We start from the raw sequence: 24,454 nt of genomic DNA, 5'->3' as shown, positions 1-24,454 counted from the left end.
CCAGAACAAATGAAACAGAAAAAAAAGCAATATAATAAAAGAAAACCTTCTCTTGGGGGGTGTGTGGGTGGGGGTGGGATAAAATACTTAAAAAAGAAAACGTTCCAGAAAAACTGGATTCAAAACAATTAATACTAAGACATATCCTCATGAGGTTACAGAATTTAAGAAAGAGAGAAAATAAATATAAATTATGTCAGTAAAAAGGCAGAAAAACCAAGAGTGGCCTTAGACTTTTCTATAGCAGCATTCACTATTATCTGGAGATGATAGGGCAATGTCTTCAGAGTTCTAAGGGAAAGATATAACACCCAATTATGTGATGCCCAGCCAAATTGTCCATAAAGCACAAAAGCAACCTACAAACACTTTCAAGCATTCAATTACTCAAGAAATTCAGCAACCATGAGCTCTTCTTGAAAAAATATTTATACATATAGGTAGATATATAAACAGATATAGATAGGCTTAGATGAAACCAAAAAAAAAAACCTAAAAAACAAAACAAAACACCTGATAACCAAATTCAGCCAGCCAAGAAATTAGTCAAAATAAAGAATTAAAGAAGAAAGACATGGAGAAATGTATGGATGTAAATAGACTATATTTATTTTTACAGAATAGAGATAAAACAGGTTCTTTGTCCTCCGAATGAATGGATCTTTACAGAGAAAAGCCATATTCACAGAGTATGATTAAAATACAATGCTGCTTTAATGCTATCTCCCATTATCAAGTGCAAGAAAAGGAGAATAAGAAGGTACAACATATACTAATAGGAGAAAACGGGAAAATTTTTCCAATAGGTACCCCGAAGAAACGGGGCCCTTCCATTTCTGGTCTTCCAGAAATAGAACTTCAGTCAGCAATCTCAGCAAGTATAGCAGAAGTGACATGGGTGACAGCCTCAGAATGCCCTGGGAGATGCTCACTGGACCTCTGCTTCTATAGAACCAACTGGATTTAGTACTAACTCTTTTTGAGAGTGACCCAGGGTTTTACTTTTCTGGCACAAATAATCCATCAATCTTTTAAAAGTACACAACTAAAAGAAAATAACAAGGGGCAGTATAGGGGTAGGGGGGCAAAAAGGGTTATTATGGGATAATGTGAAATCATGTGTGTGAAGCTCTTGAAAACTGTAAAGCACTATGGAATTTAAAGAATCTTTCAATTAAAAATAAATAAAAATAAACATTAAAAATGCCATCATTTACTCCTCATTTCCTACAGAGTGAATTCTAAACCAGTTAGATTTTCAAAACCATTTGCATTCTGACCCCAGGATGCCTACAGAGTTGATTTCCTGTTAGGAGCTCTCTTCCTCAATAGCACTGAACCAATAGGTATTCTTTTAGTCCAATGTATGCTTTTTTGGCTCCATAGTTCTGTTTCTGTTTTCCTTCCTAATGGCATGCACCACCTTAACTAATTCTGTAACATTAAACGCTATTTACTATGCTAGGGCTGTGTCATATGCAGTGGCCTATATGAACTTTTTAAAGTGACCCTAACATTCAATTTCTACTTCAATTTCATAGAGTCTATTTTTATATAGTTTTTGCTACTTGACCTACATATCAAATTTTTCAAAAAACAAAAAAGAAAATTAAGAAACAAAAGAAAAAGAAAATAACACTCATATTTCAAGGACTATACTTAAGCTAAATAAGCAAACTATTATTTTATAATCAAGTTGTATGAGCCAAAACTTGATTTTACCCTGCAGGATTCAGTTTCTCCATCTACTGACCAAAGAAATATATTCTCCTTAAAAAAAGAAAAAAAATGTGGTACTTGTTTAGGGGCATCAGTCCCCGAGAATGGAATTTTCTTAAGGACCACTTCGGAAGACCATCTGTTGTTTAAAAAAAAAGACCAGGAAGTAAGCACTGAATACTGTTAAATACAAAACTAAGACTAAATAACTGAAAACTAGTTACAAAACAGAAGGCAAGTGTTACACAAGGTACAAATGCAAGGTACAAATTTAATATAAGTAATAAGAATTAGGAGGTAGGAAAAGGGAAATATGTTAATTTCTTACTTTTCATTGCAGGAAATAAACTGATACAATAACATATATAGTTAATTTTTAAAATATAATGATCCTGATCTGTTACCATTTTTCATAATTTTTTTCTACTTTAGTGAAATCAGATATTTCTTATTATAAGGGATCATCTCTTAATTACTGTAACTCCTTTTGTTTTTAATTTCTTTTACTTCTGTAAAAATCAAGTAATATTACTTTTATTTAAGTGAAAGTAGTATGTAGGATGATCCTATCCTTATAATTTATCTCTTATTTCTCCATCTACAAATCTATGTATGTATGTGGGCATGTGTGTGGGGGGGTGGTTTTGTGTGCACAGAAGGAGAAAAAAAATGTCTGAAATGATGTTCCAAATTATAATAATTATTTATTTGTAGAATTAGTTATTTTTAAATTTATTCACCCTTATTTTTTAATATTGAATTTTTATATAGTGAGTACCTAAATCATTTAATGTAAATCTGTATTTTAAGAATTTGGTAAGGCAACATCATAGAAATCATGAATCTGACTCAAAAAAGAAAATAATACATGCCCCCACATATTTCTGTACTCATTCAGTTATTTCTTCCCTAATTTATTTAACCAGTAGCTGTCTAGTATTCACTATGTAGAAGAAGTAGGACATGAAATTGTCTTAAACATCTTACGTGCCATCAAATACTTAATAAGAGACAGTTTGTACTAGATAATTATAAAGCATATATAAAGCATGTAATGTTCTAGTAAAAGGCACTGAATATATGAAATTTAAAACCTGAAGGAATAAACACAACACAAATACCCCTAACAAAATTTTAATTCATTCTTAGTGGATTTTTTTTTTTGCAATATAGAAGATAAGCGATTTTTAAAAAATAAATAAACAAAAAACAGGATCATCTTAATGCCAATCTTTAATTAAACAGAAAGGAAAATCTAAATAAATAAAAATGCCATCTCAACACAGTGGTTTAGGGTTTGAGCCCTTCTACTTAGAAAAGGGACTATACTTCCCATGCTAAGAAAAACTATTCTCTCTCACTCGGTGTTCTTATTATCCAATACCTTCCACCTCAGGATATTCCGTTGAGTCACCTCCCTCTGTAGAGTCTACCAGTCTAATGCACTTTTTGGCATAAAGAAAAAATTCTAATGCCTTCTTAGCATATTTTCCCCCATGAACACATTTAATCAAATGCCACGGCTCCAATTCCTCATCTCACAATGGTGTTGTTCTTTTTAAGAAACAATCCATAAGAATTTAACTGGACAAGCGAAGTGATGGAAATCACCAGATTATAGTGAACTATTTACCAGAAACATTCTAAATTCCCAGTGGGGAGGTGGTAATATTTTAACAAAAATGATCACTGGCAAAACCTAAAAGGAGGTATATATTCAAAAATATGTACACTGGTTCACATCCTTGGTTTACATCTGGTTTTGCTCTGAAATGGGGGAAAGCCCAGATAACAACTCTTTGAAAAGGTTAAACAAAAGTTTCCCCATTTGCTTTTTGAAACCCACATATATAATGACATTTGTTGGCTGAGTCTTCACATGTGCCTTGCAAAAAAATGTGGTAAACAATCTCAAAGATGATGCAAACTGCAGGTATGCAAAAGGAAATGTTAAAAAGTGTACTATTTATACCGTGTTGAAAGCTCTTAGGGAGATGATTCAAAAGCATTTTTAAATAATTGTTTGAAACTTGAAGTAATTGCATCTAGCATCAAAACACAGATTTTATAAATATAAATGATGAACTTTATATAAGTTATGAATTGCATATATCTTGCTATTTTGAAAAGCTGTTTTGCTGGAAGACAAATAATGTGACTACACATCACCTTCTTTTTATATTTTTTGTCCCATTATTCTTCATACCACCACAGAAGAATTCGGGGGGAAAAAAATGAAGTTCATCCATTCAAGTATCTTTGAAACAAGCACATCTAATTTTCTCTCCACACCAAGAGTTAAGAGTGGAGAGAAAAAGGGAAGAAAGGAGGAGCATTAACAAGATGGAAAGTGAGGCTTAGGTAGAAGCAAGAATGAGACATGTGGGCTTATAACATGGTGCTGTTCTCCCACAGAATGGAAAAGGGAACAATGACATAAGATACATATAGAAAAGGTCACAAATATGAGCCACAAACCATGGTTAGAAAATGTGAGATTACTTAGTGAGTCAGACACTGCCACCCAGCTCAGGCACCAACAATCACCTCCTGCCACAGACAATGGGGAATGGCTGCTGGACTTCCCCTCAGTAGGAAGTCAGGTGTGGTACCTGCTAATACAGCTGCTATTCTTGGCTTTGGCTGAGGGCCGTAACAATGAAGCATAATTGTAAGAGCACAGTCATTGTAGTCATGTAGGCCTGGACTCACACCCCACATCTTCTAGTTCTACTTGAAGATTGTTTCACCTCTGTGAGTCTCAGTTTGCTCATGTGGATAACAGTTCACAGGACTGTCACAATAAATAGTTGAGGTGATGAGTGTAAAGCACCTGTACACTGCTTGGCAGGAACACAGGAAGAGTTCAACATGTGAGCTCCTTTCCCTATGTGCCTCTTAATGTGGTTTCCTACATAACACAGTTAGATCTAAAACATTCAAAACTATACTCTTCCAAGCACTAACAAGAAAAGCTGCTAAATTAAGTTTTTAAATAGTGGTTTTGGAGTCTGTATGTTGATACAGTGATCTTTGAGGGTCCCTTTCATCCTTATGGAATACATCTCTCAGCCAAATAGGGAACAAGTGTAGTATGGTGCAAAGGTGGCTAGAACAGACATGACGACATCTGGGTTCTGGCCATGGCTCTACGAGTCGTGCTCTGGCAAATTACAGCTGCCCTGGATCTCCGTTTCCTCATGTAGAAAATGGCAGTACTGAACTAGATTAAGATACCTTCTGGCTCTAAAATAGTATTCTATTGTCTAAGGACTGCTTTAAATTCAACTAGGCTAGGTATTATAAGACGCAAAAGGAGTAAGTATGAGGTCCACCTAAATATAAGGAACTGGTAAGCTGCCTACTGAGAAAAGAGACAGATACATGATAATTAATTAATAAGAGAGCTATTCATGTACATAAGCACCATGATAAACACATTACATAATAAGATAAAAAAGAACAATTACGTGATAAGATAAAAAGTAATACCTGTCTTAAAAACTGGGGGATAAAAGAGGAAGTTGTGGAAATAGCTTGAATTAAGAAGCACAATGGGAGTCAGAAACAGAACTTAAGCTCTCAAGCACCTCACATTTAAACTGCAGATATCACCTAATATTTATCTGTCAAAACGTAAGGGGTCTAAGTAAGATCTCTTAAAAATCTTAAGATCTCTTAGAAAGAGCCGTTATCATATGCTCTATAGTAAGATATTAACTGTTTGATGAAGATAATAAAAAATTTTAAATTGAAAGACGACATTGGGAGAAAAAAAGAATTCACAGAGGAAAGAACTGAATTGAAAGGACTCTGAAATTCAAACTTTTTAGTATGGCATCCAAGACCCTTCACAATCTGGTCCCAACTTTCCTTTCGAGCCTCATCTCCAACATCCCACCACCATAAATCTCACACTCTTGGCTTCAGGGTGCTATTCACCATTCCCTGATTTTGGTCCCAAGTGACTGAAAATAAGAAAATGTGATTTAAAATAAAAACAAGATAAATCAAAACAGAGATATGAAAATCCCTCTGTTTCTCCAGCTCTTAAGACTTCTCTGTAACTTGACAGAATATCTCAACATATCTAAAGGGAGAAAGCATAAAAAAAAAGGGGGGGGCTTCCCTGGTGGCGCAGTGGTTGGGAGTCCGCCTGCCGATGCAGGGGACACGGGTTCGTGCCCCGGTCCGGGAAGATCCCACATGCCACGGAGCGGCTGGGCCCGTGAGCCATGGCCGCTGAGCCTGGACGTCCAGAGCCTGTGCTCCACAACAGGAGAGGCCACAACAGTGAGAGGCCCGCAAATCAAAAAAAAAAAAAAAAAAAAGGGCAGAGGATTCACTGAGGAGGGTTACTGGTGAAAATAAATAGAAAAGAAACTTACCAACAAATTATTGAGGGTCTGGAAGGGTTGATAAAGGGGTACAAATGGGGTTAAGAAGGCAAAAGGAATACACAGTAAGTTCTTAGGAAGAAGAGTAACATCAAGAATTTGATAAAGGGCATAATGTGGTTGTAAATAGAACCAGAGCTTAGGAGTCAGTTTCAATCTCCACCCCACCCTGATCCCATCACACAAAATGACTAGCAGCTTCTTTAACTCCTGTAAGCCTCAATTTATTTATCTATAAAATATGGATAACAATATCTACCTTGCACAGCAGTTCTGAGGATTAAACAATATTATCTAGCACAGTGATTGAGACACTATCAATCTCTAATAGCTGCTACCTTGATTGGTTTTATAGACATTAATGTAGCATTGCAAGTAAAGTGAATTAAAGGAGAGAAGTGGAAGCTGAAAGATCATTAATAGGAAGTTACAATAGTCACTTGATTTGGGCACAGATATAGACTTAAAATCACATTAGCTTGGCTTTAGTAATAGCTCTCACCTTAACCAGTGATGATATCTCAGACAAGTCACTTCTCTCACTATGAATGTCCTGACCTGCAAATTGGAATAATAAACTCTACCTTTCCTATTTCATAAATGTATTATGTTGGCTATTTTAAATTTAAAAAAAATACACTGGAAGTGTTACACACTCTATGAAGTACTTTGGGGAAGATGAGGGAATGAAGTGCACAGGATAAATTTACGAAATATTTTCAAGAAAGACTGAAGAACATAAGAGACATTGGGAGATAAGCGACACCAAATTTAAAATGGCAAGGTATTAAGAGACTGTGACTGTAAAAGAAACTCAAAAATTCAGAGAAGAGAGGCTGAAGGAGATGACTAGAGAAAGATCTGCTCTGAGGCAAAAGGACATCTACCTAAAAGCAGATGGGAGTGCAGGACTAGAGTTTGGGTGATGGGCAATGATGTGAAATGAAGCTCTGAGAATTGCCAGCAATAGCCATCACAGTGAGAGTTATGAGAAATGATGATTTATCTATGACACAATGCAAAGCAAGAAGCACTAAAGTGATAAGATTCAAAATGCAATAAGTAAATACCTAGCAAAGAACAAGGTCAAAACCCACCCCACAAAGAAAAGACAGGTATTACAGGAAGAAGCGTGGGCAGCAGAGAGTTCAAAGCAGAAATCCAAAATAGAGTGCTCATGTAACTGAAAAGCCGAGGTCATATGGCATTATAATGTCAAGGAGATTGAGAACTGAGGGAAAAATTCTACAGATGGCTAGCATGTGGTCACCAGTGACCTTCAAGAGTGCAGTTCCAGTACAGAGGTGGGACCAGCGCCAGATTGCAAGGAGTTAATCATAATTCAAAGATCCTAACACGAAAAAGCAGTTGCCAGTAAACTGAAGGTGAAATTCACAGATAAGAGGAAAGCACATTTAATAACTGAAAGGGGACAAACTTTATCTGAAGAAAGTTTCTTAGGATTTTTAACACTTCCACAGGAGAAAGAAGACACTGGTTTTTCAAAATCTCCCAAAAGACATATAAAAGTAGCAAAACACATGGAAGTTAGATTTTGCTGCAACTGAAGGACAAAAAAAGAAAAAAAAGACTTAGCCCTAATAGTGATTTAAACTTTCGATTACAATTAATTCACATACCCTAAACAAGGCATTTTGATAACTAAGTTATATTAACTACTACAGGCAAGTCACAGTATCCTTTGTGTGAATAAATTACATATTACTAAAAAGGACAGTTAATAACATTACTATGTTTTATGTGACAAGTAAATATTCCTTTCTAATGCCCCAAATTTCCATTTCTTAATCCTATGTTTATCTAAGTAAGACATACAAATGTCTTTTTGTGGTTTCGTTCATAATATACACTAACAGATATTTGCTTTACATAAGTACTCACTTGCGTTTAATTCCATTTAAAAGTATAACACATTCAAAAACATCAGTTAAAAATAATAATCATTATAAAGAAACATAATGGGAGAAAATAAGTAAAATTCTTTCAGGAATCATGAGGCTCCCAACATCAAGCTTGAGGCAGGTCTTCAAAAGGGAAGAGAAGAATAAAACAATCTTAAAATTTGCATGGAGCCACAAAAGACCATGAATAGCCAAAGCAATCTTAAGAAAAAAAGAACAAGGCTGGAGGCACCATGCTTCATGAGTTCAAACTATATTACAAAGCCATAGTAACCAAAATGGTATGATATTGGCATAAAAACAGACACAGAAATCAATGGAACCAAATAGACAGCCCAGAAATAAACCTACACATACATGGTCAATTGATTTACAACAAAGAAGCCAAGAATATACAATGGGGAAAGGACAGTCTCTTCAATAAATAGTGTTGGGAAAACTGGACAGCCACAAGCAAAGAATGAAACTGGACTTCTATCTTACACCAAACACAAAAATTAACTCAAAATGGATTAAAGACTTAAACATAGGACCTGAAACTGTAAAACTCCTAGAAGAAAACACAGGAAAAAAGCTCGTTGACATTGGTCTTGATAATGATTTGTTGTATTTGACACTGAAAGCAAAGGCAACAAAAGCAAAAATAAATAGATGGGACTATATCAAACTAAACAGTTTCTGCACAGCAAAGGAAGCCATCAAAATAATGAAAAGACAACCTACAGAAAATATTTGCAAATCATATATCTGATAAGGGGTTAATATCCAAAAATATATAACTCATACAACTCAATAACAACAAATCTAATTAAAAAACTTAAAAATGGGCAGAAGATCCAAATAGACATTTTCCAAAGAAGACATACAGATGGCCAACAGGCACATGAAAAGTGCTCAACATCAGTAATCATCAAAACATTAAAAACAGAACTACCACATGATCCAGCAATTCCACTTTTAAATATTTATCCAAAGAAACAAAAACACTAACTCAAAAAGGTATCTAAAACCCCATGTTCATCACAGCATTATTTACAATAGCCAAGACATGGAAACCACCTAAGTGTCCATCAATGGATGAATAAATAAAGGAAATGTGGTATATATATATATATATATATATATATATATATATATATATATATACACACACACACACAATGGAATATTATTCCACCATTAAAAAAGAAGGAAATCTTGCCACTTGTGACAATATAAAAGAAACTTGAGGACATTATGCTAAGTGAAATAACTCAGACAAAGACAAATACCACATGATCTCACTTATATGTGGAATTTCAAAACAAAACAAACAAAACAAAACAAAAAATTCATGGATACAGAGAACAGATTGGTCGTTATGGGGTGGGGGAGTAGAGCGTAGGAGAAATGGGTGAAAGGTGAAGGTGGTCAAGAGGTACGAACTTCCAGTTATTAAACCAATGTAATGGGAAAGTAATGAACATCATGGCAACTACAGTTAATAATACTGTATTGAATATCTGAAAGTTGCTAAGAGAGTATATCTTAAAAGTTCACATCACAAGAAAAAAGAATGTGTAACTGTGTGGTGATGGATGCTAACTAAACATATTGTGCTGATAATTTTGCAATATACACATATATCAAATCATTATGTTGTAACCTGAAACTAATATATGTCAATTATATCTTAATTTTTTAAATTTAAATTTTTTTTTAAAAAAAAGAAGGGAAGGAGGAAGACAGGTCTGCTTGCATCTCAATCACCAAGACTTTGCTGTAATATCAAAAGTACAGATGATATCAAGTTAATTCTTAATTTCTTTTTAAATAATAAAATGTTGCACCAGATTAATAGAGATACAATCAAAAAATGTCATTTGGGTCAAGTTTTATCTTTCTCACTCCCAAATCTACAGTCAAAAGTACTAATTACAAAAAACTGATTTTGTAGAATTGGCTTTTTTGCTTGGATGGAAAAATTCTAATGAAACATACCAAAACAAAATGACCAAAGCAAAGAATCAGTGGGCCAGAAAAATCCAAATTTCCCTGATTCTGACTAACGTCCAGTGGGAAAGAGCACTAAACCAGAAGTCAGGCGCCCTAATTTTAGTGCAGCCCTATCCATGAAAAAACAATTTAATTACTAAACTACTCAGTTTTCCTCATTTAGTAAAGAGAAATCTCACCTACTCCACCTACTTCCAAAACCGTTGTGATGATAAAATGAAACAGCATATGTAAGAAATATAAATAATTACGTTTGTGGAGAATTATAACTATACACATATACACACAGAGCTTCACAAATATAAGGCAACAATCCATTAATCATTATTTTATAGTACAGATGGATTATTTTAATTAATCCATATATTACCTTTATGCTTAACAAATTTTAATATTATAATACTTCGTTATTTCAATTATTCTTTGAACTTTAATAAACATATTTAGTAGTAAATGTCAATAAAGTGAAATCTTGATTATTCAGCCAGTTAGGTCTTCTACATTGTTCATAAGGCAGTTTACCCAGGAAAAAATAATAGCAATTAAATTCAAATCAGATAAAATATATTTCTCAGCTACTCTTTTAAAGATCTGGTAGGAAAGAGAGGCTTAAATAAATGATAAATTTAAGATTATTACGATTAATTTATATTTCATTTAGCAGAGTTCACATTCTCTAAAAGAAAAATATCGCAAGTACTCAATATTTTTTCTTCTTATATGTCTGAAATCACCCCCAGTAAATGTACAACTCTAATTCCTATTAAGTATTGTTCTCCAGGTAGAACAAAACTATTCAACTGTACTTATTTTTCTTCATAGGATAGACAAACCTTTCAACCTGATTTTCAACGGGAGAATGAGTGTAAAGATTTTCCTTACATTTTCAAGCAGAGGTCTTCCATTCTGCAAATAAACTCCATGAAAATAGCTCTTAGATAAAATCATCCTGTCATAAAACAGGACAGTCAGTAGTCACGAGCATTTGAAAAGCACTTGAAGTGTGACCCTATTTGCTCACACTCTAGAAATAAACATATAATCCATGCTACTTTCTTAATCACTGCAATCTAAATATTGAACAGCTTGGTTTTCGATATTATTTTTCCAGCATACAGGAGGAAACGGATTAGCCATTTTGAGAGTAATCAGTTTAAGAATTAATCCATTTCAGAGGCGGAGGCTCTCTGAAACCAGTTTTAGGACCAAATGTAATCCTAGAGTAAAGAAATTTTGCCTGAGTAACTTTCCAACATAAAGACTGAGAAATCACCTGTAAAAAATATAAGTATTTCAGAGTAGACAATAATATAAATGCCTACATTTAACCTAAGTCTGGAGGAAGTGAGCAGAACTGGGATGAAGTTTGAAAAACATTTCAATACCTTTTTCTGCAGGGCTTTTTCCAGAATCTACAACCCTCTAACCCCCTTACCCCTAGCTTTTCCCTTAATCTCTTCCAATTTACCTGCCTACCTTTAAGAAACTGTACAGAACAAGCCAGGAAATAACTGGAAGAAAGGAAGACAAAACCAATTATTCCACTACCTTTGCCCCAACTTGAATCTCTGATTTCAAAATCTCTGACAACCTATAAATCTTGGCTAAAAAAAAAAAAAAAAAATTGAAACTTCTCTGTTCCCCTCCCTGATCCCACTTCCCTCCCTCTTTCCCAGAGGTAACCACTTTGCTGACATGTGTGTCTATCATTCCTATCATTGACTATTTAAACATCATCTATATATGATTGCTTTTATAGAATTAAACTCCACAAGCCCACAGGCTGTGTCTGATATTGCCTTCTGTATAGTATCTAGTAATCAGCATACTCTTAATCATTTAAAAGCTACAAATATCTCTAAAGAAAATTAATAAATATTTAGTGAAACTAAACAAAACCATACATTGTCAGAATAGGGGAAAAGAAACAAATTTCTTCCCCATTTATGAAATTCAGGTAGGTGTCTATTATGTAAAGATGATCCAAAAATTCAAATTATTGAAAAATTGGGTTTTGGACTTCCCTGGTGGCACAGTGGTTAAGAATCTGCCTGCCAGGCTTCCCTGGTGGTGCAGTGGTTAAGAATCCGCCTGTCAATGCAGGAGACATGAGTTCGAGCCCCGGTCCAGGAAGATTCCACGTGCCATGGAGCAACTAAGCCCATGCGCCACAACTACTGAGCATGCGCTCTAGAGCCTGCAAACCACAACTTCTGAGCCCGTGCACCACAACTACCGAAGCCCGTGCAGCTAGAGCCCGTGCTCCGCAACGAGAAGCCACCACAATGAGGAGTCCGCGTACTACAAAGAAGAGTAGCCCCCGCTCACCACAACTAGAGAAAGCCCGTGCCCAGCAACGAAGACCCAACACACCAAAAGTAAAAATAAAATAAATTTTTAAAAAGAATCCACCTGCCAATGCAGGGGACACGGGTTCGAGCCCTGGTCTGGGAAGATATCACATGCGATGGAGCAACTGAGCCTGTGCGCCACAACTACTGAGCCTGAACTCTAGAGCCCATGCTCCACAACAAGAGAAGCCACCGCAATGAGAAGCCCGCGCACCACAATGAAGAGTAGTCCCTGCTCACCGCAACTAGAGAAAGCCCATGCGCAGCAAGGAAGACCCAATGCAGACAATAAATAAATTAATTAATTAACAAATAAAAAATAACAAAAAAAGATATATTCATCCCCATATTCACTGAAGCATTAAAAAAAATAAGTTGGGTTTTAATTTAAAAGACTGATTAAATAAAATGTAAAAGACCAAACAAAATTTAGGTTGGAAAAAATGTATCTTTCACCCAAATAATTCCCTATAAACGCAACAATTATAATTTATTCTGATTTTTTTTGTTGTTGTTTTACCACATTAGAAGTTATTTTTCTGTATTCCCTAGGCAGCAACAAATAACACCATGCATGAGGACTGATATAATTACATGCCAAAAAAGACAGACCAGCACCCTCACACTCCAAACTCCCCTCTGTGGCTCCTTCATGCCCCATATGTTGCTAATAAAACTGTTTCAATCATACCTATGAGACAGTTTTACTGACATAATAGCAGGCCTCTTGGTTCTTCACAAGGCAAACCATACCACCAAAACTGTTGCAAATTTTAAGACTGAGGCAAGTAGAAATCTATATTACATCTGTGTGTGTGTGTGTGTGTGTGTGTGTGTGTGTGTGTGTACATAGATATATATATTTTGGAGTACAGAAACCTGCATTAAAACTACAATTCCACTACTTGATTCTGTAAACTTTAAAATGCCCATGCTAGCTATACAGACATATAGAAGGTTCCGAGATCTGAAAACAGTATGCCGTCGAGAAACTATAACCATAGCATTATCCTTTTATATTGTTAAAATGATCAAATCAAATATCTAACTGGTAGAAAATAATGACTGTCAGAATTACTAGTAATAATCATATATATATATTTTTATGTTAGTTTCAGGTTTACAACATAGTGATTTGATATTTTTATAGACTATAGTAGGGTATGTTCCATGTGCACCTGAAAAGAATGCAAATTCTGCTGGTTTTGGATGGAAAGTTGTATGCATATCTATTAAATCCATTTGGCCTAATGTGTCATTTAAGGGTACTGTCTCCTTATTGATTTTGTTTGGATGATCTATCCATTGATGTAAGTGGGGTATTAAAGTCCCTTACTATTATTGTATTACTGTCAATTTCTCTGTTAATATTTACTTTATAAATTTAGGTGCTCCTATATTAGGTGCATATATGTTTATGACTGTTATATCCTCTTTTGGATTGACCCCTTTATCATTATATGTCTTTCTCTGCTTTATTTTTTTAATAGACTTTGTTTTAAACTCTAAGTAGTCTGATATAAGTATTGCTACCCCAGCTTTCTTCGGATTTCCATCTGCCTGTAATATATTAGTAATTTTATAATTTTATAATTTTATAATTATTAGTAATAATTATAAAAAGATCCAAAAAGGAAGGGAAAACAATGGAACACTGAAGCAACAATTAGAAATTTTACAAACCTACTCAACTGATAAATGATCTGGTGTTCATGTGCCTCTCTATTTCAGGAAACTAAAACACTTTCATCACATGTATGGTTAATTTCACCATATGTAAAGTTTTCTCATAAAACATGAATGCTGAAATTATTTAACAAAAAGGTTTTTTTTTTAATCCTGCTATTATAGGAAATGCTCAGTTAGATCAAGATAAATGCATTTCTCAATTTTTTCCAGAAAACTTCTCTAGGGGACCCTCCCTAAGATGTTTCAACATGACCTCAATTAGTAAATCCTCTGGGGACAAGACTCCTTTTAATAAGTCAGCCTAAGAACAAAGGGGTATATGATGAATTCTAGTCTCCTTTGAGCTGTGATGACAACAAATAGGAAACAGGAAGCAGGGGTGGTAGTTCAAGTACAAATCTTTCATAGGACCATATGACCATTATCTCAGGGCTCAAAAGTCCCAATCAACACCACCACGCAGAGGAGGGAAAAGGGCCTAAGCTGAGAAGGACTGGAGAAGTGGTCAAAAGGACTGATCTTCTAGGGAGTGATCAAGCCTAGAAAACATACCAACTCTAGAACACAATAGCTTAGCCTACAGGGATGAACTTCTAGCATTGACATAAGCAACTGGAGGGCACCCTATTTGTTGAAAGACGAATTACTGCATTTGAAATCATAGAATTCTAGAGTGGGCAGGAATCTGTGGATCATCCATGCTTCCTTCCACTAAATGCAAGAAGGCTTCATGTAGCATTCTAATCAGGTAGATGATGACCCAGTCTCTTCAGGAAAACTCACAATCATGGGGAGCTTAAAAGCAACTGTTGACCCATTCCTTTAGGCTTTGCTTGCATACGAGTGTGTCATTTCAGCCTAAGCCTTCTTGCTCATCAATGACGTTGGCCTGCCTACTTAGACTTCAGATCTGACCTGCTCCATCAGACCCAAACCCAGACTTTGACTTTGTCCAGTTTCTGGACTCCCAGTATCCACATACAGGTCAGACATTCTAAATGGAATTATGACCCTAGTCTATCACTACCTTAGGCCAGTTCCCATGTACAGCTCCCGTGGTCTGCCCTCCTCTATGAAAGAGCACTGTTACCACCACCCCTAAGTCTGCCCACTGCTCAGTCCTAACAGCCCTATGATCACAGATAAGCTTAATACTAGAGGAATCCATCTTGGCCCCTCCAATCCAACAATCTTCTCTGACCCATTGCCTTTGGCTAGTTATTAACATTCTACCAGGGCCCAAGAGCATCTGGAGTTCTAATAAAAACTACAGATCTTCTCCGGAAAAGGCCCAATTGCATACATAATATTGTACATAATTTCAGAGGGTTCCCATGAACCGCAAGTTAAGAATCCCTGCTATCTATAACAGGGGTTCTTATATTTTAAAAATTAAATACAGATTCCACATACACTGACACACTAAAGGGTACTTTTGCTAGACTCCCTTGCAACTTGAGATCTGCATGTGCCCTAGGTTCCCCAAGGAGGAACACTCCTAGGAGAACAAAAGGAGAAAGAAACAAGGAAAGTTAGCTACCAAGGACAGTCAGATCAGCCCATCCAGCAATGATGGCAGGCAAAACAATGATTCTTCTGGGGCCAGCCGCAAAAGCCAAGCCTCCTCAGTCACCAGCTTCCAAACCTGAACAGGGGAGCATGGCTCTGAGACCAGAGATGGCTGTGGCTCCCTTAGCAAGCCAGATGAGAAGTGTGGTTCCAGGAGCTGTTCCCATAAGCTCAGCCTACAGTCCATTCTCTCTGCTCCTCTACTCCTCAAAGATCCTATAAACTATTACAACTTAATAAACCCCCTTCTGCTTAAACCAGCTATAATGATTCTGTTATCTGCCACTAAGAGAGTCCTTTCCAATATATGGACCAACCAAACGGAACGCATGAAATAAATATTCAAATACAGTACCAAAACTAGGCTTTAAAATATAGGTCTATGGTTGCATAACAATGCGAATGTACTTAGTGCCACTGATCTATACACTTAAAATGGTGAAAATGCTAAATTTTATGTTATATATATTTTATCTCAATTTTTAAAAATATGATTTTTATAAACACCCCCCAAAAATCTGTATTTCAGCCCAGGAATCAAGAACTCTTAGATAACCTTGATTTAGTTAACTTATTCCTGCTCCAATAGTATCAAGCAAGCAAGTCACTTAGCCTCTCAGTCTAGCCTCTTGGTCTCCTAAGTGTAAAAAGTGGAAGAAATCTCAACATATATTAGGGATAAGTCAGACACTAAAATTCTGCAATGGGTCAAGTGGAGGGTGGGAAAGGAACAAGGCAATATTTGTTGCAAACTTACTATGTGAACACTTACTATATGCTTTCCATATATCCTCATTTAATCCACACAATAATAACACCCACCCAACCCCATTCATAATAATGCTTCAAGGTAGTTGTTACAATCCTTTTCTTACTTATGAGAAAGTGGAGGAAGAAAAGCTAAGCAACTCACCCAAGGTGCACAGCTACTACTGACTGCTGGAGTAATGACAGATCAAGGTCTGTCTGACGCCAAGGCCCCGGCTCTTTCTATACCACATTTCTCTTACTGACTGCCACAGCCACAGTGCTCAGCAGGCAAGGGCTAATTAAATTATCCACAGTGACGGAACCATCGCCCAGCCAGGAAAGCAATTCCTGAAAAGCGTCACCTAGACCATTAATATAGTATGCCCTGTAGAGTCAAGTGTGATGTTCAAATACAGAAATGACTAGATGATGATGATTATAATGATAATAGCATCCAGCTACCATTTACTGAGTGCCTATTATGCTTTAACTGCTTCATATACACTACTTCATTTAATCCCCTGAACATCCTAGTAAGAAATGCACAGTAGGTGTTACCTTCATTTCACAACAGAAGAAAATGAGATGCAGAGAGTTAAATTAAGAACTCTGCCAAAGATTACACCGCAAGTCAAGTTTAGAGCCAGAATCTGAACCCAAGTCTTATAAAGCCCAAATACATGTGTGGGGACCACAACGTGTATTTCCTTTTCTCTTCTAAAGAGCCAGACATGGGCCTTATACCCATGAACATTCAATAAACCAGTGGTTTTACTTTGAAATTAGGGACACCAAATGCAGACCAAGAGGTTACACAAATTTAGCAGTTTAGTGCTGACACGAAGGGAAAAGACATGAAGGAAGAAATGATAATGAAGAGTCCATCCCTGAAGGTCAACATATGTTTGCCAGTGAAAGGATCAGAATCCCCTTACTTCACACTCTTTCAGCCTAGCCCATCTCTCACTTCTCCCTACCACAAGGAAAAAAAAGCTATAGACAAGCAATAAGACTTGCTCCATCAACCCTAGCACACTGTTAGAAATTATACAGACTACACTGTCCTAAGAGAACTGTATGAAAGGAAGGAAATCACCGGGAAGGCATCTGATTCAGCAGGTCTGAGGTGGGGCCTGAGAATTTGCAGATCTAACAAGCTCCCAGGTGATAATGCCCCAGACCACACAAGTTTCATCTGGTATCATCCTAAAGCTTCTTTTTGTCCACCACGTTCAGCCACCAAAGAGTAACTAATGACAGTTAGGAAGACGATGTTTATCTCTCTTTGATACAGCAAGGCTTTAAATGGAGATATAATTAACAAGCTGGAAAAGAGCCAAAGGGTTGGCAGGGTAGAAGCTAGGGAGGCGACCACACGGTCTAAATCCAGATATCAATGGGCCCTCAATGAATCCAGTAAATTTCTAAAACTATCAATGACACATGTAATATGTATTTGTTAGAAGTTATAGGGTGGGGTGTGGGGGAAGAGGAAAGGGAATAAAATTTTAATAAATGAAATAAATTTTAAATAAAGGGAATAAGATTATAAATTATATAACCAACATGCGGAAGCTCAGCACCAAGAGAAAATGTTGCCCTAGCCCGGTACAAAACTTTATCTTTTGATTAAAAATAGGCCTAACTTTTAGTAAAATAACTTTGTTTCCCAAATAAACTGTAGCAGCATAAAAAGTTGACAGCAATAGGAATTCAGTGTTTTCCCAGATGATAATAATGAGCTGCAAAGGTCAAGAAAACTCAAGACAGAACATACACAATGATGGAGTCACTGTTCTCTTTTATTTACAAACGGAGAAAGGAACTTATTTATTTAGTATCATTATGACAGACCCACCCATATATGGAAATAGTAGCTTGTGTAGTTAACTCAAAATATGGTCCAAAACCACATGTTCTGGACTACAAGGAAAATCCAGTCTCAAAAAGCAAAAACACCACTATTTAAAATTACATGCTAGCAAAATTAACAGCTTATAGAGTCCAGCCTTCTATTAAACAAAAGCCAGGACATGATTTTGGTTTTGTTTGTTTCAATTCAACTGACATCAGGACACTTAAAGTCTACCAAGATACCATATCAAAAATAAATAAAAACTGAAAAAGCAATTATAAAGAAAAAGAAACTGATATAGTGGAACTGACATAGTGGGGAAAAAATGGAAAATAATCTAAATGTCCATCAACAGCAAAAAAGATAAATGGTGTTATAATCATAAAACTGAATATAATATAGCTCTAAAATTCACTGAACTATAGCAGGGTATTATGGGCTGAATTGTACCTCCCCAAAATTCATATCTTGAAGCCCTAACCTCCAGGGCCTCAGAATGTGACTATATTTGGAGATAGGGCCTTTAAAGAGGTGATTAAATTAAAATGAGTCTAATAAGGTGGGCCCTAATCCAATATGACCAGTGTCCTTATAAGAAGAGGGAATTTGTACACAAAGAAACACCAGAGATATACACCCACCCACCATGTGAGGACAGAGCATATAAGGTGGCCAGCAAGAAGGTGGTCACCTGCAAGCCAAGGAGACCTCAAAAGAAAGCAAATCCGCCAACACCTTGATCTTGAATTCCCAGCCTCCAGAACTGTGAGAAAATGAATTTCAGTTGTTTCTACCACCCAGTCTATGGTATTTTGTTATGTCGGCCCAGGAGAATACAAATGATCTCAAACTCAAATATTCATAAGAATCACCTGGAAGCCTTATTAGAACACAGACTGCCAGGCCCTACTCTCAGAATTTCTGTTCAGTAGGTCTGGAATGAGGCCTGAAACAGAGCTAGCCTCATGGATGCACAAACATGCTTACAAGGGCCCCACTCTTGGTGTAATGCTTTGACATTACCATCTCCAAATTATTAATAGTTTGAACAAGGGTTCTAACATTTTCATTTTGCACTGGACTGCACAAATGTATCCAGTCCTGGCCTGAGAATTTTTATTTCCAACAAATTCCCAAGTGATGCTGAAGCTGCTGATCAGGTACCACATTCTGAGAGTCACTGAACCACAGCAACATCTATCAACCCAGTTAAGTCTAAAAACATAATATTGGGCAAAAAAGATCAAGCTACAGAAGAACAAGGATAGACGGCATTTATATAAGGTTTTTGTTATGGGTACGCATATATTAAAGTATGAAAACAAGCATGGCAATATAAACACCAAACTGAGAATCCTTGCTAACTCTGAGGCCAGGGAAAAGAGAACGGAACTAGTGATCGGCACCACAGAAAGCCTCAGCTCTGTCTGCAAAGTTCTACTTCTCAAACAAAAATTGAAGTAAACATGGCAAAAAGGTTCAGTTTTGACACAGCTGAGAGAGTTACATTGTGTTACTCTTTATACCTTTTTGTACTTTTCTATAAATTTAAAACACTTGAAAATTTTTCAAAGAAAAAAGAACCTTAACTTTTATAGAATCTGAGTAATTTGGTGTCACCCACAATCTAGTAAAATATTCCATTCAAAATTTTTAAATTTGCCAGTTGGAAGAATAATTCTACTTATGAAAAAAAAACTCTTCACAAGAACCAAGATATAAAGTTATTTGAAGTCTGAGAATCATAATTTAAAAGAATAAATAGATATAAATCCACTTTAAATAAACAACACATCTAAAAAATAACTAACATACTATGTAAATTAAGAACACTAAAAATGAGAACTACTATCCCTTAGAAATAATAATAGCTGCAACATTCAGGTTAGTTTGACTCTAGTATGTCTTCTGCATGCAATGACAAATTTTAAGCTGTTTAGTGAAACACAAATAAAACATAATAGGTGGTGACATTTTACCAAACCTAGAGAAAATATGAAAAGGTTATATCTCTAACAAATAGAAAATCCATGCAAATTAAAATGAAAGGAATAAAAATAAATATTAGAAAGAAATTTTCAATCTAAAAAATATAGAATAAATACAAATTTCATAAATAATAACTTTTAACTATCAAATTAACCAATTTGTATAAAAAATGAATAATCAGTGCTATTTTGATTTTACTGGGAATATGAAATGGAAAAACTTTCCAGAAAGTAATTTAAAAACATAAATCAAGGGCCTTAAAAATATTCACTCCCTTTGATGCAATAATTTTCTTTCTAGGAATATATCCTATGGAAAAAATCAAAATTATGAAAACATTCATACACAGATATATTCATCATAATATTATGTACTATAGAAAAAATTACAAAAAACTAAATAAATCATGATACATGCATATGATAAATGAAATTTTAATGATTTGTGGGAATTGATTATGATATAAAATTAAATAAAAAGGAAGATTATAAAGTTACACATACAATGATCCTAACTATGGAAAACTATAAAATTTCAAGGAAAAAAAAAATGAAAGGAAATACACAATATGAAAGGAAATACACAATATTAACAGTCTGCCTCTGGATAACAGGATCATGGATGATTTGTTTCCTTAGCTTCTTTTCTATAACATATATGTATTATTTTCACATTTAAAAAAATAAAAACTAAAAAATATTAGCACTTTTCACTAAATATAAAACATTTCAATCTAAGGTATTAGAGCATTTAATAAAGTACCTTAACTAAGTGTTAGTTTAATAAATCTTTGAGGGCTTCCCTGGTGGCGCAGTGGTTGAGAGTCCGCCTGCCGATGCCGGGGACACGGGTTCGTGCCCCGGTCCGGGAAGATCCCACATGCCGCAGAGCGGCTGGGCCCGTGAGCCATGGCCGCTGGGCCTGCGCGTCCGGAGCCTGTGCTCCGCAACGGAGAGGCCACAACAGTGAGAGGCCCGTGTACCGCAAAAAAAAAAAAAAAAAAAAAAAAGAATAAATCTTTGAAACATTCATTCCAGTAAAAAGCTGATTATATCTGAGAAGATATAATATACTTTTCAAACTACAGACATTCTTTAAGAAGTTCTTCATAGTTTTTCTTCTATTCTAATTCCTTTCAGTCAAAGGCACCTACGGTTCTTCTAGCATCAAAGTATCTATTACATATCTTAAATTGGTTTCCTAATCTATCATTTTAGAATACAATCAATGTAACATTCTAAACCACACATTTTCATCAACCTGCCTAAGGATAATGGCTGAGACCCCAATACCTCCCAGTCTCTGAGCTGTCCCTGTACCTATAATATCTCTATTTTACAAACCAGCTCTATAAGGAAAGTATCATTACCTTGACTTTGTAGATGTATGAACTCAGAGAGGCTAAGCAATTGTCCCAACATCACACAGCTAGAAAGTAGCAGAACTGGGACTTAAACCCTGGTCATTCAACTGCAGTACATCACAGCACCTTTCAATAAAGCTGTCATAACATAAAATCCTGGTTTGTTTGGTTTTTGTTGTTGTTGTTGCAATTTTAACCCTGCCTCCTATGAACAAACAAGGACAGCGTTCCAGAAAAAGATACAATTACAAAAAAATGTAATTAAAGGAGATAGTTATTAATCATAGAAAAGGATTTCAATCTGTATCCTTATCACCTCCTTTGTACATTTACCTGCTGAACACTGACCTCACACACCTGAATCACTCAGCCAGAGATAAGAGAATACAGGTAACCAGGTAGAGCTGTGACAGGCTATATTTTCCAAAAACAGCCACAGCAATATTTCCAGTCCCACATGCCCTTTCAGGCACTTGCCACTCCCTCACCCAAAGGCAGGAACAATTTCCCCTTCAGCTTATGTTGAGCTTTGTATCAAGGAACAAAATGCCTGAGAGGTAATACTGTGTGATTTCTAAAGGTAACCTATAAAAGTCAATACAGTTGTCCCTCCGTATCCGCAGCTTCCACATTCTCAGATTCTACCAACCACAGATCAAAAACATTCGGGGAAAAAAAAAAGAAATTCCAGAAAATTGTGAAAAGCAAAACTTGAATTTGCCACACACGGGGCAACTATTAACATGGTATTTACATTGTAGTTACAACCATTTACATAGCATTTACCTTGTATTAATTATAATTGTATAATTATAATTGATAATTATAAGTAATCTAGAGATGATTTAAAGTATATAGGAGGATGAAAATACTACACCATTTTAAATATAGGATTGATCATCCCCCGATTGTGGTATCCTGGGGAGATACCAAGGACAACTGTATAGGTTCTTTCTCTCTCTCTCACTCTGGCTCTAACTCGCTCTCTTCTCCCTCCCTCCCATTTTCCTCTCCCGCTCTATTTTCTCTCCCTCGTCCCCCTCTTCCCTCCCTCTCACCCTTCCAACCTAGTCACCATACTGTAAGGAAGCCCAGGTGACATGCAAAGGCTACAAATAGGTGCTCTAACCCAGATTCCCAGTTGTAATCTCAGCTGACAGCCAGCATCGCCCAGCAGACATGTTCCTGAACAAACCTTCACATGATTCTGGCCCTCCCCTTTGAGCCACACAGCTGACACAAAGTGTAGCAAAGACAAACTATGCCAAATGGACCATTCCAAATCACAGACTCCTGAGCAAAATAAATGTTTTTAAGCCACTAAGTTTTACAGTGGTTTGTCAAGTAGTAAGGGTCACCAAAACAGATATTTGGGGCTGTATTCATAGCAAGTTAAAGAGTTTTGTGATCATTCCATTCAAACTTGTATGATAACTTTCTGCAATTATCCTCTTTAAAGTAGCTAAACCATAGCCAGCCCATATAGCTCCTTTGACTTCGATCGGTCTTTGGAAACCTGAACCTTCAGGGATGCTTGATTCTCCTTTTAGAGTCAAACTGTATACCTTGGGCTTCCCTGGTGGCGCAGTGGTTGAGAGTCCGCCTGCCAATGCAGGGGACACGGGTTCGTGCCCCGGTCCGGGAAGATCCCACGTGCCACGGAGGGGCTAGGCCCGTGAGCCATGGCTGCTGAGCCTGGGCGTATGGAGCCTGTGCTCCGCAACGGGAGAGGCCACAACAGTGAGAGGCCCGCGTACCGCAAAAATACAAAAAACAAAAAAAACAAAAAAAAACAAAACTGTATACCTTGTTGAAATAAAGTTTCACTTTAAAGGTTGGTGTGAGGTGTCACATCCTTTCAGGGTGCAGTTCTAAGCAAGGATGCCAAGAAACTCCCCTCTAGAAGACAGTCGTGGCACCCGTGTTTTAGCTGATACCACAAAAGACACTTGTAGAAAGTTATCATTAATTACCAATGATCTCTAGAGTACAGTAGTTCCACAAAATATTTTTAAGCATAGAGAATGCAGAGTAAAACAGTGCAGAGTGAAATAAGACAGATTTGAGTAAAAAGGGAAAAAAGAATGATAAAACATTGCACTTCTTATGCAGACACTCTGTACTCTGCAGATTTGTCTACCAATTTAGGCCAGTGTACTGTTTATTGACTGCCTTGACTTTTCATTTTTTTATATAGCTTCAAATGCAATTTCTAATCAAATGAGCTGAAATAAATTAAAAACTTCTCCTTTTTCATATAAATATAATTTTACCAGCTACAAAACATTTCAGTGATGAGGTGTGCATGAAGCCAACTAAATGTAAATAGAACAGAAACCTTGAAATCAGTTTACTTCATAGCTTTTAGGAAGGAATTTTAGAATGGTAGTGGCAAGTATCACATTAAAAATTTAACCAAAGTTAGTTATTTGTAGAGATAAATGATCAAATAATATGATCATAACATGTTGCTTGATGATAAAATACATCAGGTTGGTAATCAAATATAAAATCCATGAAGATGAGCCCCCCCAAAAAAAGCTTTTGTTTTAGGCATAGTTTTCACTAGCACAAGACCTTTTTTTTTTAAGACCCTTTTGATAGTATAATGAAGACCAAACCTTTTTCTCCTGTTAAACCTAGGTCTCTCACAGCTCTAACCTCCCAATAAAATCTTATTGCAGCTCACACAGTATAGGAAATACTAACACCACTGGAAAAGTAAAATTCTTCTGTTCTTCTTCATTAACTTTTGAGGGTGTGGTGTATGTTCATCAGATTGTTAACGAACCATTGACTGAAACCGTCCCCCGTGGCCAGGCACAATGATCACCACCTGCATGAGTTGTCTTGCA

General features: G+C 36.2%; 1 protein-coding gene across 9 annotated transcripts in view; it reads right to left on the bottom strand.

Annotated features, from left to right (window-relative positions):
• The window catches only part of GTDC1 (glycosyltransferase like domain containing 1), a 437,175-nt gene that overhangs the window by 377,838 nt on the left and 34,883 nt on the right, over nucleotides 1-24,454 (bottom strand). The gene's annotated exons all lie outside the window — the stretch shown is intronic.

The sequence above is a fragment of the Delphinus delphis genome, chromosome 7 (genome assembly GCF_949987515.2).
Source record: "Delphinus delphis chromosome 7, mDelDel1.2, whole genome shotgun sequence".
NCBI classification, from domain to species: Eukaryota; Metazoa; Chordata; class Mammalia; order Artiodactyla; family Delphinidae; genus Delphinus; species Delphinus delphis.
The sequence above is the reverse complement of the archived record's forward strand: the minus strand, read 5'-3'. Positions and strand labels throughout refer to the sequence as shown.